Below are 12,293 nucleotides of genomic sequence, written 5' to 3'. Positions count from 1 at the left end.
CTTGTAGACCATCTTGACTTGCTGCCATTGATGTTCTCAACATTCAGGCCACCCTTGGCATCCTTTTTCCTGCTGGCAATGTGGTCACAATATTGTGCAGCAATACTGGGTGTTTGCTAGTTTTTTTAGTTGTGGGTACAGAAGCACGACAGCACACACTCATAAAGCAGAGGGTTTTTTAAAAAAAAATTGCATTAGTATTCTGGTTATTGCCATTTTTGATGTTCTGTTTATCTCTAATGTTTGAAACTCAGACCTTTATAAGCAAATTCTTGCAACTGTTCAGATTTTCCATCCCTTTTATGTAGACTTTTCAGAGATTTTATTTCAAGAAAAAGTCAATTTCTAGTAGCTTGTGATACTCTTTTTGAGTGGCAAGATTGAGCAATACATACACCCTGTATTACAGCCTTCAAACTGTTCCATAGCATAGTGATAGGCACTTCTGGTCTATTCTCATCTTTGATAGTTTCACGATTGTTGTTTTTAATTTGTTTTTGTTTGTTTGTTTGTTTTCTGCATAATACCTGGCTGTATAGCTCGTTGGTTTAGGTATCTGGTAGTGGAGCCAGAGGTTGGGAGTTCAGTTCCCTGCTGTGCCTCCTCCAAGTAGGGCCAGCCTATGTGGCCTCAGGCAAGCTGCTCAGTCCCAGGATTCCCCCAGAAGAAGGGAATGGTAAAACACTTCTGAGTATTCTTTACCCGGAAGACCTTGGAAAGCTGAAATTGACTTGACAGCACATGATAATTTCTGCATAGTAAAGCTGGGCTCAATGACTACAAGAAGGCTTTAGGCCTTGGCCCAAAAAGATGAAATGTTACTTGGAGTGGTGTATGATTGGAAGCTGTTTGTGATTTGTTTATGCTGATCTGAGATATACTTTTCATGCATTGGAAACCATTATATAATCTGCCCTTGAGTAGCGTTCATGACATACAGAAAAGTAAGAGTACAGTGGGGTCTTGACTTGAGAACTTAATCCGTATTGGAAGGCGGTTCTCAAGTCAAAAAGTTCTCAGGTCAAATCTGCATTTCCCATAGGAATGCATTGAAAACCATTTGATCCGTATCTGCTCTTTTCCGTCCATAGAAACTAATGGGAAGCTGCTATTCTGCCTTCGACCACTAGAGGGGGATATTTTGTTTCCTTTTTTTCTTAGGTCAAGAAAGGTTCAGGGAAGGCAGGGAAAATACAGTCCAGGCAGTACCAGGCAGTCTGAAAACTGTCTCCCAATCCACTCTCTAAACACTGGGAGGAGTGAGGAAGCAGACAGGCACCCTTTTCACTGGCCAACAGTTAACTGAAAGTTCAAATTTTGCACTTTCCCTGCCTCCCACGTGGTTTTTTTCCAGTTCTTAACTCAAATCGAAGTATGTAAGTCAAGTCAATATTTTCCTAGGAGAGTGGTTCTTAAGTCAAAATGTTCTTAACTCGAGCCGTTCTTAAGTCAAGACCCCACTGTAGTCTCCTCATAACATACCTGTAAGGCATGGTCAGGATGAGAAATAATTACTCGGCTGAGGTCTGTTGCACACTTTGTAGCCTTCAAAGGTGAGTGGAGATTTGAACCTGGGACTGTGGAATGGTGTTTCCACATAAAGACAGTGATGATTGTCAGAGTCTGTGGACAAACAACATGGAACAGCCATTACTTTCAAGTTTTGCTTGTTAGCTTGCCAAGAGCATCACGACCTGTCTCACTATGGGAACAAAATGCTAGACTAGATTGATTTTGGCCAGTTGCAGTGAGCCAAGTATTCATTCAAAGGTGTTAGATCACAGAACTTAGTTTATAGAATATGGGATCCCCTATACAGAGATTCCCAATGTGGTGTAGAGGATAGAATGATGGACTAGGACTCTGGAGAACAGGCTTCAAATCTCTGCACAGTCATGGAAACTCACTGGGGGAGTGGAACAAATAAAACCACTCCTTAAGTATCTCATTTATCTTGAAAGCCCTATTAGGGTTTCCTTAAGTCAATTCCAACAGAGCACAAACACATAGATGATACCATGGGCTAAATTTTGTATTTGTTTCTTTTTGCATGTTACTGTATTAATGCTATTTCTTTAATAATAGTAAACACATGCCATTATACCACCTCACCTCTGTTGTTTTCAAGGATGAATGACAGGAGGCTGTGTCACTTAAGTCCTTTGCCACAGCTAGTATGAGAGGCAGGGTTGCCCTTAGGATGAATAGTGCCCTGCATGATGTGTTCCTTCAGTGTGTCTCTCTGTGATTAGATTAGCAATGCCACCCAGATGACTCACAGGGCCTTGGATAAATAATGTCATACAAATATTGTGCACTTTTAATAAAGACACTTATACTGAGCGTAGTTTGATGCCCCAGGTGGTCTGGTACCCAGGTGATGGGTTAGCTAAACCATCCCCAGGACTGGCCTGAGTTCGAGGCAACTGTTTAATGTCAGAACACCCTATGTACTATCACCTGGGAGGGGTTCAAAGATTGCCCCTGTCCAGTGGTGACTTCTGCTGCTCCATCAGGAAGTTCTACTGTGCTCTTCACAACATTCTTGTTTCAATGGGAATCTTGCAGTTGGGATACATTTTATCTGTCAGCTCTGTGTTTCTCTCTTCCTTGACGATCACAGTGGCCCAAACCCAGAAAGCTACCCCATCTTACTTCATACCAGGGCATCCATGAAGTAGTCTAAAAGCCAATGAAGGCTCACACTGCTAAATGTTTCAATTGCTATTAGTGTCCAGATCTCTTTAGTTTGCAGCAGCCTTAAAGATTAATTTTCAAAGGAAGTGTTTCAAGCAGGGTTAAACTGAATAATTATCCATTGCTGTTGAGTCACTGTGGTTTGGAGACTAGTTAAATTTGAACACTAAAGCTATAGGCAGAGAACGGAAATACTTCTTTTGACACAGAATATCTTTTAATTCAAGCCAGTATGTCCCATCAGTGGCTTGACACCGAGAACAGTGTATGCAAATGAAGATACCTAGCATGTGCAAGTTTAGCCTCAGCCTGTCAGTGCAAGATCCATTTTCCAATTGGCTTCAGCAACAAGCAGTGTCTCCACTAAACAATACACTTGCAATGTGTCCCAAAGGTTTGTTGTAGAAGAATCTGAAGAATCTGAAGAATTCTGAAGAATCAGAATGAATAGCAATCACAAGGTAGAAACAAGGATGGGCAATACATTACATTCATCGGGTTGAGCTGATGGGTGTATGCAGAAACAGCTTTGTAATGCCCAGCCCTGGTGAAGGGTTCTTCAGGACTAGGAAGCCAGACCCTGTTTGTGAGATTTTAGTGGACTTGGGAAGGTATCAGCCATCCTTGTTTTTGGATTGTGTAGAAGGACCACATGGCTTCCCCCCCCCCCCCCTCTTTAAATAGAAAATGAGTTACCGGAAGCAAGTATGTCACATACAAATGACGGATCACTTGAATTTATAGTCCGCTTCCCACCACATGGGTCTCTTTGTGGCTTACAATATGGAGATTAATTTAAAGCCAAAACAGTGGATACAGACAGCAACTCAGAATCCCACTTCCCTTAACATGTGGCCAAAGCAAAACAACACAACAACATAAAACAAAAACACACACAACACAAGCAACTCGGAGAAATTCAGGAAGTTAACACAGCTTGATTGTTATTCTATAAAAGGGCTCACTGACATGAACTTGGTGAGCCTTCTGTCAGAGGAAGTTTCAAAACATAGGTGCCCCTAAAATGCCTGGTTCTGCATATCAGCCAACCTTACCTCAGATGAATGAAACCAGGAACTTAAGTGCTCAAGTTTTCCCTGGCTGTATTTAAATACTTCCCTGAACTTACAAATATATGCCTTCTGAATGTATTCATATAACAGCAGGGGGCTAGGCTGAAGATCTGTCAGTCACATGTTAATTTTCTAGACTTTTTTTTGGAGGTGGAAGTTTGAAGGGGATATTGAAATGCAGAACCCTCTATGTACCATTCATTTGAAGAAGTGCAAACCAGGAAAAGCAGTAGCTCTTCAATCTGTTGCACTGAATTTATAAATTTGTCTCTTCAGTGACACAATTAAAAGTCATTTCTAGCTCTTTATGATTAAACATACCAGACACCCTCACTATATATTACCAGACGAAAATATCACCTCCCCTTGTTCCCAATACAAAAAAATTTAAATAAAAATTTATATTCTAATAGAAATTAAACACACCCCTACACACCCCTCCATAGAGTCAAATATTACATTCTGAAAATGAGTCCTTAAAGAACAATGTGAACCCAGGTTTAAAGTATTTCTCTCTCAACCCCCACCCCCACCCCTAAGCAATCTGAAACCCCTTCAAGCTAGTCAACATCTTGACCTCTTCTTTTCCTGCTTTATCTGGCTGGGCCATGCCTCTCTTGAGCTCTTTGAATTTGAGAGTTGTGCAAAAGGTCTTTTGAGCTAGAATTCTTTCCCCTTGAGTATCTACTTGTAGCAAAAAGCTGCTCAGAAATAGTTAATCTTCATAGACTGAACACAGCAAGGGAACCAGGCTTCCTGTTACATTTCCGATAAGCTTCTCAAAATGAGTTTTGTAGCTTGTATACATGGTGCTGCAGATGAAAACCACAAAAGCTCAGCATAATGCTTGAGGAGAGAGCAAGCACTCTTTTTTTATAAGTGTGAGAGCTTGGTTTAATCCACTTTCAGTCTACTTGTGTATGTGCATATGTCTACATTTGTATTTGCAAAGAAAGGATTGTCTTTCTATGAAGAGTGAAGAATAATTTCTGTTATTGAAAAAGGCTAGCATCCACAAAGAGTAGTAGAATATACCAGATGGGCGGGAAATAAATAAATAAATAAATAAATAAATAAATAAATAAATAAATAAATAAATAAATAAATAAATAAATAAATAAATAAATAAATAAATAAATAGTAGAATAAGGAGCAAAAGACTGCACTGCCAACCCCTTATTCCTCATTGGATTCTGCTTGGGTAGAAAAGGTCACAGAGCTTTCAAGACAGTACTTTACTACTTTGTCCGGTCTTTTGGATAAATCTTTCAGCAAAACTCCGTCTTGCAAAGTCTCTGTCTTCCCACTGCCCCTGTCCCCCCAGTCACCCATCCCTCCTTCCCTTCACCTTCAAGCACACATGCATAGGTGCAGGCATATACCCAAAGGGCAACATATGTGGTTTTTCTCTTCCTCTGCACTTTATCCCAGGACAACCCTGTGAAGTAGGTCAGGTTGGGAGGAAGTGACTGGCTTAAGATCACCCAATGAGTTTCATGGCTTCATTTTCGGGACAACATTGCTAAAGAAGATGAATTAACGGGAAAGTGAGCAGTATATGAATGCTCTGCAAGGTCAGAAACATTGTTCTCAAAACACGCATTTTGTTAAGAGCTGACATACATTATGAAAATACCTACTAAGCTGCTTGTATGGCTGGTGCAGAGTAGAGCTTGCTCCAACCATCCTGAGAGTGTTTTTGTCACCCTCCAAATAAATGATTTGTTGTGGTTGACAGCTGTGCTGGTCAAGACAGGATCAGCCCAAGACAATTTGTGGTCTGTACAGAAAATAAAATAAAATAAAATAAAGCCATCCTGCAGTCTGCATCAAGGTGCATGGTAGTCAACCCAACCCCAGTATAATAACTTATGAATTGGCAGAGGTGTTTAGATGCCCAGAACTGCGTGGTTCCTTGCTAGAGACTTATCGCCTATTCTTAAAGTATGTGTGAGCCAGGGAGCAGCAGATCCTCTGCCTGAAATGGTGCCCAGTTTATGCTCTTTGCTTCTGTGTCAGATTGCTGTGAGAATTTGGTATTTCTAAATAAACCAAAAACGTTGGATAAAGAACTTGGCCAGTATCCTAGTCAGTTTTTCCATGCATGCAGCAACCCATGGTTCATGTTACTATATTTTACTTCCCCCCCCCCAACTGCCTGAGGGGATACACTAACCCCTTGCACATAAAGCCCTCATTCTTTCCAGTGGGGCAATCACTGGAGCAAACAAAGAACCCTCCAGCTGTAAAACCCTTAATGTGTCATGTTGGCTAGTAGGATTCTGCTGTTTAAGTCATGCGTTCTCCACAGTGCTTCACATTGCTCGGGGAAATTAGGTTAAGGAGGGGCTAAAGCACCTGTTTGGTACACAGAAGGTCCCACGTGCTTTTCCCTTGTCCTACCTGTTGTTCCTCCTAGGTTGGAAGTCATCATAGCTATCTTGATGTTGGATGTGGCAGCTCTGAACAATGAAGTTGCGTTCTGTCCTCTTCACTTTCCTGCACTTCTCTTCCTGTTTATTTTACCTTGAATTATCAACTTCTCATTTTATGTTTTTATAATTTCCTGGTCTTTATTCATTTGCTTTAGTAATTCTTTGTTGGTCACCTTCTTCTTCCAAGAAATTCATAGTATCCTGTAATAAATCTACTCCTCAAATAGTTATTTTTTAAACACATGCCTGTCTTAAAGCCCATGCCATACAGTAGAACTGAGAATTCATAGCACAGTACAATGTGTGTTTTTAAACACAATGATAAGGTTCTGTTGCATATTACATTCTGCATCTTCAGTAAGCTGCTTTATGCCATCTCTATTTTGACTTAATAGCTATGATCTCATTATTAACTGAAACAAATTTGTCTTCTGAAGATGCCGGCCACAAAGACTGGCGAAACGTTAGGAAGAACAACCTTCAGAACACGGCCAAAGAGCCTGAAAAACGCCTTGAAACAGCCCGAAAAATGCACAACAACCATTAAATTCCAAAGGCTTTATATTTGTGAATCCACTCCTTTCCTTCTGAATTTTCAGCTGCACTTCTTTGCCTGATGACCAAACACTTAAGGTTCAGTTTTAGATTACATTCATTACATACCTCATTGACTTTATTAAGTAACCTTTGCAAGGTATCTAATTTGTCAGCAGCATGATATCATCTGCATATTGTAAGCAATTAATAGCTTCTACATTGACAATGCTATCAACACTTGAAACAGCAAGTGGTTTTCTAAAGATATTCCTGGAATACACATTGAGTAGTAAGATACACATCTTTCTCATATGCCTCTTTGTATTTCTCTGTCTTCTGTCACTTGACATTCAACCTTCATGGAAGACTTTTCTTGCCAGTATAGGTTGCTAATTTTTGATAGCTCTCAAAACAGCAACTCTATCATCTTGCTCTGTACCAGCAACTCTATCATCTTGCTCTGTTGCACTCTGTCAAAGGCTTTCTTATAGTCAACAAATCAAGCGTACATATAATATACGGTACATTCATGTCACAGTATCGTTCCATAAAAGATGGAAACCAGGAATAGCGCTTCCCTGGTTTCAAACCGCCTCTGAATCTGTACTGTGTCTACCGCAACTTCTTTGTACTACTGAATTCTAGCAGCAGTGAAGAATGTTTTGAATGTCTATGACCATATGCATTTAGTATTTATTTATTTATTACTTTAATTTATATACCACCCCATTAGTGCCAAATCACTATACTATGTAAAATTATAGCTGGAGACCAAAGGTCTCTGAGTAGGAAAGGATAATATGAATGCCATACATGCCGGCCTGTCCATACTTCACCCTCAGGTAAAGTATCAGCTGATGGTCCAGGAGGTTCAGAACACAGTCCCTTAGGTATAGAGACCATTCCGGTGTCCCTGGAAAATGAGAGCCATCACAGGGAAGGAGGCATATTTGTTTCCTTACCTCTCCCCTAATATTCATGGATGGCAGTCTGTATATGGGCCTGGGGAAAGCAACAGAGCAGGGTTTGGGGGTCACAAGGCAAAAAAATTACAATTTGAAATATGACTTAAGAGGTCACTAGCAGCTGTAAGCTAAAAATATCTGGGGATGCAGCACCGCCTCTGGAGACTGGAGGAGGGATGATCAGTTTTCCTGCTTATGGAAAACTGTTATGCTGTCTGCTTCCACTTATGTTCAGCTAGTATAATTGTACATTAATCGGAATAGCAAAAAACGAAAACAACAGGCCAAATGAATTCCTTAAAAAAGTTTTTTAAAAAACTGAACAAGCATGAAGAACGGCAACAGAGTAAAATGGGCTGGGTGTATCTTAAAAAATAGTACTACAGTAAAGCATTGTGCTCATCGGTATTATTAAAATCAACATTAAAAATCTAAGAAGTAAACTCTAATAAAGGTATTTTAAAAGATCATTGTTGTGTATATTATACACATATATACTGTATCATTCCAGTAACTTCTCTTTTCAAAGAAAACCTAAGTTAAATGTTGCTGTTGGCTTCTCACTGCTCAGGGAAGCTGTGAGTATACAAGAGATTGTTTCCTTCTCTCAACAAGAAGGGAACTAACAGAGCGCTTTAAAAAAAATACTATTTCATGGAGTAATTTAATCCATAGTAGGAAGGATGGCTTTGTCTTTTTAACCTATGCTGCGGTACAGCCAGCATAGGTTAAAAAATGAAGTAGGAGGAGAAGGTAGACTAGCCAAATGGAAATAGCAAGAAGAAAATATGGAGTGGTCTTTTGTACTAGAAAAACAAAAATTCTGTGAGAAAGTAAACTGAGTAGAAAGTAAACACCAAGTAAAACTGACACAGTTCTGCAACTGATATGCCGTACGTAGCTCAGTGTTTTCCAACCTTGGGTCCCCAGATGTTCTTGGACTGCAACTCCCAGAAATCCTAGCCAGCACAGCTTGCTGTGAAGGCTTCTGGGAGTTTTAGTTCAAGTACATCTGAGGACCCAGTGTTGGGAAACATTGCCATAGCTGTGGAATATGCAGCTCTCACCAAATTTTGGGCTGAAGTGTTCCTCTCTGTTTCCTCCCTAAACTTTCTGTGCTGTTATTTTTACTGGTTTCCATTAATTTTACTGGTTTGTTCAGCATAACATTTATCCTTCCAAGCTGAGGGTGGGTCTTTAGAAAAAGCCCCTAGGGGCCTGGATGCAGTGTGCAGGTTGTACTTAGCCCACTTCTGTTCCACATGAAATAAGACTAAGTTGTAAAGTATATGGCAGACCTCCTTTTGCTAGATGCCCTGTTTGGCCTCTCTAGTGGGCAGCAATACCAAGGTCATGATTATAAATGTAAGGGCTGTGACTCCCTCTTGAAAAGAAAACCACAAAATAGTGATAAAAATGCAAAATACTAACATCTCAGCAGAAAACTGACCATGGAAAAAAAGACAACTGTGACAATAAGAGCTTCCCATATCACCTGTAAATTGGAATAATGTACCAGAATCATATGTTTTGCACAACAATAAAGTTGCTTCCTGGTTCTCAGTTCTTTGTTCAACTGAAATTATAGGAAAATATAGAGAAATATAAAATTTTAGAGCAAGAAGAGTTTTGACACATTTTGAAGGGGACAGTTGCCATGGAGGAGAATGATAGGGGTAGCCTAGAGATAATTGCTGAGTGCAGGAATGTATACATTTCGGTTCCTTATTCAGACTGCTCATCTACGTTAAATCCTACGTCAAATAAGGGACCTGAAATGAGGATTCCAGTTCAGACTTTTAAGATTGCTTTCTGACACAAGATTTATCCTCCTGTAAGGTCAAAACCTGCTAGCACGTTCCCCTTGAACTCCATAATATCAGTGGCCCCTTTCATTTTTCAGGAACAGGCAACTGTCTGCTCCTTGAGTCACAAGCAAAACAAGTGATACATCATCCTTAGTATGCACTCTCCAAATCAAGTTCTCTGGGAATTGGAAAGTAAAAAAAGACACCAATGACGCAGGCTGCTTTTTGTCCAGCATATTTTAACTCGACTGAATGTTCGTTTAAAATAGGATCCAAGATCCTTGTTAGTGCTGGTGGTTTCCGAGGCTAATGCAACATTGTCTGTTGAAAGTTTATAGGAATTCTTTAATGCTATCAGAAATGTTACATTCCTAGTGATTCAGGCCAAAGTAAATCTTTCCATACAGCATGCATTATAATTACTTCAGCCGGGATACATTTGTTTATAAAGAACACTGCCTGCAAAATTAGATTATACTGAAAGACCTGTTTATAATTCTGTCATATAAAAACTGCAACATTAACATAGGATACTTGATCTCTTAAACAAAGCAACATCAATCTATACATCATTACTTTTTGCTAGAAATCCACACTCATTTTTTGGGCTGCAGAATTATAATCAATGTGTTACTTTCCTCTATACAAATTAGGGACACAGCTCCTCCTACAACTTTCATATGACAATCCCCTATCTCCTTTACTTCTCTGCATTTAGAGCTTTCTAATGGCCTTCTTATTGTTCTTTTTAAAAGGCCTGCATCTCATTTTTATTCAATCTGCCCCTGCCCTTTAGCATTTCAAACTTTTAATTCCATCTCCTGGAGTCTCTTCTAGGTTTTGAAGTCCTTCACTGGCTGTATACAACTCTTCTTCCCATGCATTCTAGGACTTAGGTTTTTGTTATGGATATCACTATTCATTGGGTAACTGGAATGTTTGCCACCATGATACCAGTTTAGTAAATCAATACTGAAGGCTTAAACTGCCAGAAGCATAGTAGGTTTCCTGAACTGCTGGATAGCTCAGTGATTTAGACATATTGGAGCCAGAGGTTGGGAGTTTGATTCACCACTGGGCCTTCTTGACGGGTTGGCTTGATGATCCATAGGGTCCTTTCCAGCTTTGCAGTTCCAAGATGATGATGATATTGATTCCCACCACATATAGTACTAACAGTTTGTTTGCCTTGTGTGGACAATAAAAGAGGAAATGCTGTCAAATCTAGTCCTATTTAAAACCCACCCAACCCTTGAAGACCCAAATACAGTGGTGCCTCGCTTAACAATGTTAATTGGTTAAAAAAAACACATCGCTATGGGAAAACATCGCTAAGCAAAACACGTTTTCCCATAGAGATGCATTGAAAACCAGTTAATCCGTTCCAATGGGAACGGATTGCCATCCTTAAGCGAAAATCCCCATAGGAAACCGCTAAGTGAAACAATGTATCCCCCATTGGAATGCACTGAAGCCTATTCCATGCATTTCAATGGTTTTGCCATGTCCTTTTTTGCAATTTTAAATGTGTCTTAAAAGGTTCAAAAACGGTTTTAAATGCTTGGAATTGTTAGTGCACCTTCTAAAACGTGTGCAAACTTAATTTGGCTTTGTTCTGACTCTTTGTTAATTTTTGGTGAATTTTTTTCTCCCCCATTGGAAAGCATTGAACCCGATTTTGACAGCTGTCAAAATTGGGTTCAATGCATTTCAATGGGGGAAAAAAATTCACCAAAAATTAACGAAGAGTCAGAAAAAAGCCAAATTAAGTTTGCACACGTTTTAGAAGGTGCACTAACGATTCCAAGCATTTAAAACCATTTTGAACCTTTTAAGACACTTTAAAAATAGCAAAAACAGAACATCGCTAAGCGAAACAGGGGACCTAAAACTGTCATCGCTAAGCGAGGCAAGGTCCCGAACATCGCTATGCGAATTTTCCCCATAGGGAACATTGTTAAATGGAGCGCAAAATCGCTCCAGAATCCTCTTTGCTAAGCGAATACATCGTTAAACAAGGCAATCGCTAAGCGAGGCATCACTGTAGACTCAAATAAGTGAAGTTTAAGTAGAACACAATCTATTACATATACAAGTGTTTATTTTTTTAAGGAGGGGGGATATCTGTATTCCTTGATTTTATATCAGCTGTTGGAATTATTGGGAAATAGAGGGCAACAAAAGCTTTCACTGAAGAAGAAAATGCTGAGTTATAAAAATAAACTGCCTCAGAATTTCCTATTGTTGTTTTTAAACAAAAAGACTAGGAAAGCTGGGTGTTACAAGACTCTATGGCTGAGATCCTGTTGCACAATTGTTGCACAATTTTACACCACACAGAGGACAAGCTATAGCCATTTCAGAGCAATAAAAAGCTTCCTACAGTTTCCTCTTTCCCAGGTTTCAGAGATCTCTGGGAATCCCCTTCATCCCAGGGCAGCCTGTGGGGACTCCAAAATGGAAGAGAGAACAATTTAAAGTTGAAAAATTGCAGCTGCTGATCCCTAAAATCTGGGTTGGCTCAAGGAAGCTTTTTATTGCCCCTGAACAGCAACAGTATAGCTGTAGCTGATGATGTCGTCCTCATTGCATGGCCTAAATTTCTGCAACAGGATTTCAAGCTGTGTCTCTCTGATAGACCACAATTCATCTGCTGCTTTTCTTGAGGTAGAAACAGACTTTATAAATATACCTCTTAAATTTGCAAATTGCATGAAGTGAGAAAAGCTCCTGCTATGCACTCAGATGTTTAAAGCAGCTATCCAATTCCTCATCCTA

Source organism: Pogona vitticeps, chromosome 4 (assembly GCF_051106095.1).
Source record: "Pogona vitticeps strain Pit_001003342236 chromosome 4, PviZW2.1, whole genome shotgun sequence".
NCBI lineage: Eukaryota > Metazoa > Chordata > Lepidosauria > Squamata > Agamidae > Pogona > Pogona vitticeps.
Note: the sequence above shows the minus strand (reverse complement) of the source record.